Consider the following 3,546-nt stretch of genomic DNA (forward strand, 5'->3'; position numbering starts at 1 on the left):
CTTAGGCAATCTGGAAATAAGTGGCATCTGTAAAATTAAGGAAGAAATAAAGTTCATTTCAGCACTGTTCTGGAGCCAATAAAGTTGTTTTATTAATATGAAAAAAATATAAAATATGATTGAATGATAGCATATGGGTTAAAATGAAAGCTCATGAAGAACGACCCTCAGCCATTAGATCTGAATGTGATTTTATTTTTAGCCATTTATACTGGTAGATTCAAGCCTTACCTTAGTTATTTAATTGCCAACTTTGGGTTCACCCTTTAATATGCCTCCTAAAAAAGTACCTTCAAAATCCATAGCAATTACTTTCATTTTCTTTTTGCCTTGCTTAAAATACATGAATTCTCTTTCTTTAAATAAATATCTCTGAATCCTGTTTGTCACAAAGATAAATAAAATTAAATGAGATAATATTATGTTGAGAAAATGAGAATATTTGGTGAAATATAGTTTTTAATAAATTTGTACCACTAAAATTACATTTTTACTATCTTAATCTTTTTTTACAAAAATTAAAAATAAATATTCAGAAACACAAAATATGTTTTCTAATTGATTATCAGTGTGTTGCAGAAGCTTACTTCCCACTCTAGGATTCTGTTGGTCCTCCAGTTTCAGAAAGGAGTCTGGATTATAGTAATATGCTGTTGCATTAGGTTGATAACATTTTATTAATTTTTTTTATGTGTTTCACATCATGTATCGAGATCCCAATCATCTCCTTGTTCTTTGGAATCTGACCTTACAACATAACAAGATAAAACAAAATAAAATTGAAAAGAAAAGGTTTTTTTTTTTTTTTTTTTTTTTTTTTTTTTTTTTTTTTTTTTTTTTTTTGTGGAAGCTGCAGTGTGGCATCTTACTTGTGTTCATTGCAAGGAGTCATTGATAAGGTTCGAGGCCTCTGGTTTCTGCTACACAATTGCTGATGGGTCCTTACTGGTGCTCCCTTTGGACATCTAGTTGTTGTCCTGTATCATGCAGATCCTATGGCTTTGGGTTTTCAGGACCAGCCCTCTCACTTGCTCTAGAAGATCATAGATGTGGTGGATGCTGGAATGGGACAACTCACAGCTTTGGTTCTGGGCTTAAGTGGTTGCTTGGTTGGTCAACTCACCAGCTTTCTTTCTTCTACAAAATCAGGGCAAGTTCTCCAGGACCACCCTAGCTAGCTCATTGCAGTATGCAGCAAGGGGAGGCTTCAGTTCTATGCTCTCATGCCCTTGGGAGCCAGCTTACCCAGCTCACCTCCACCTCCACCACCAGGGCCAGCCATCTCTACTGTGTTGCCCAGGCTGTTTTAATGAGAGATACTTTCAAGTTCACATGGAAATTCTATTTCTATTATGTTAGACCAATAATCTTGACTTTAACGACATTTCGTAGCCGGTGTTTAATTAACTAACTGATGCTGAAGTTATCTGTAAAAATAACATGGTGGTCATGCAACATCAAAACAGAAAAAAGTAAAAATCACAATGTCTTTTAAAATATAGTATTTTTTTTCTCCAAGTAGACAGCTAATGTTGAAGTGTTTAAAAAGAAATATTTGGCCATCCGATCACCAGAGCAGGTCAGCTCAGGAACTCTCTCAACCACTGCCAGTAGTCTATAGTGAAGGTATCTTTGTGGATTTCTGGGGACCTCTCTAGCACCCTGCTTCTTCCTATTCCCCTGGGATTTTCATTCATCATGGTATCTACCTCTCCATTCTCACACACTGCTCCTGATCCAGCTGGGACCTCCCTCTCCCCTAAGCTCTCTTTCTCCCACCCTTGCCCTCCATTACCCCCCCCCCCCCCAGTTTGCTCATGTAGATCTCATCATCTATTTCTCTGTTGTTGGGCAATCCTTGTGTCTTTCTTAGGGTCCTCTTTACTAGGTAGCCTCCCTGGAGTTGTGAGTTGCAGTCTGGTTATCCTTTGCTTTATATCTAGCATCCATTTATGCGTGAGTACATACCATGGTTGTGTTTCTGAGTCTGGGTTACCTCACTCAGGATGATTTTTTTCTAGTTCCATCCATTTGCCTGCAAACCTCATGATGTCATTGTTTTTCTCTGCTGAGTAGTGCTCCATTGCGTATATGTACCACATTTTGTTTATCCATTCTTCTGTTGAAGGGCATCTAGATTGTTTACAGGTTCTGGCTATTACAAATAATGATACTATGAACATAGTTGAGCATGTGTCCTTGTAGTATAATTGAGCATTCCTTGGGTATATGCCCAAGAGTGGTATAGCTGGGTCTTGAGGGAGATTGGTTCCCAATTGTCTAAGAAAGCACCATATTGATTTCCAAAGTGGCTGTACAAGCTTGCATTCCCAACAGTGGAGGAGAATTCCCCTTGCTCCACATTCTCTCCAACATAAGCTGTCTTTGGTGTTTTTGATCTTAGCCATTCTGACTGGTGTAAGATTGTATCCAAGAGTCATTTTTATTTGGATTTCCCTGATGATTAAGGATGTTGAGCAATTCCTTAAATGTCTTTCAACCATTTGAGCTTCTGTTGAAAATTCTCTGTTTAGATCTGTAGCCCATTTTTTAATTGGACTGTTGGGTATTTTGATGTCTAATTTCTTGAGTTCTTTATATATTCTGTGTCATGATAGAACTCTCATCCAGTGTCTGATGGAAGAGGATGCAGAGATCCATAGCCAAGCCCCAGGTGGAGCTCTGGGAGTCCAATCAGCAAATGAGAGAAGGGATTGTATGAGCGAGAGATGTTGAGACCATGGTTGGATGAAGCACAGGGACAAATAGACAAACTAATGGAAGCACATGAACTGTGAACCAATGGTGGAGGAACCCTTATGAAATAAGTTGGACCAGGCCCTCTGGATAAGTGAGACAGTTGATTAGCTTGAACTGTTTGAGAGGCACCCAGGCAGTTGAGCCAGGACTTGTCCTTGATGCATGGGCTGACTTTTTGGAGCCTGGGGCCTATGCTGAGACACTTTGCTCAGCCTTGGTATAGGGAGGAGGGGACTGGACCTGCCTTGGCTGAGTCTGCTGGACTGGGCTGACTCCCCAGGGGAGACCTTGCCTTGGAGGAGGTGAGAGTGGGGGATGGGTTGGGGGGGAGAGCTAGCAGGGGTGGGAGGAGGGAGGACAGGGGAATCCGTGGCTGATATGTGAAATTAAATTGATTATAAAATAAAAAATACTATAAAAAAGAAAAATATCTGGCAACATACATAATAATTTATTATTTTTAGTTTAATTTTTTAATAATAATTTATTCTTTCTGAATGACAACTATTTTATGATCTTTTTTATAAGTAATACTAGTAGTATCACTTGCAGAGTATATACCAAAAGCAATATAAGTATACTATTAAAGTTACCTGAACATCTGTTCATGATAATAAGGTTGTGGAGACAGCACAGATATCCTCTAACAAATGAATGGATAAAGGAACCATGGCATTTGTACATGATAGAGATTTGTCCAGCTAGAAAGAAGAACTAAATTATGTCATTTGCAAGAAAATGGATGGATTTATAGTTTATGGTACTGAATGTAATAGCTTACAATCA

Source organism: Peromyscus leucopus, chromosome 1, assembly GCF_004664715.2.
Source record: "Peromyscus leucopus breed LL Stock chromosome 1, UCI_PerLeu_2.1, whole genome shotgun sequence".
Lineage (NCBI taxonomy): Eukaryota > Metazoa > Chordata > Mammalia > Rodentia > Cricetidae > Peromyscus > Peromyscus leucopus.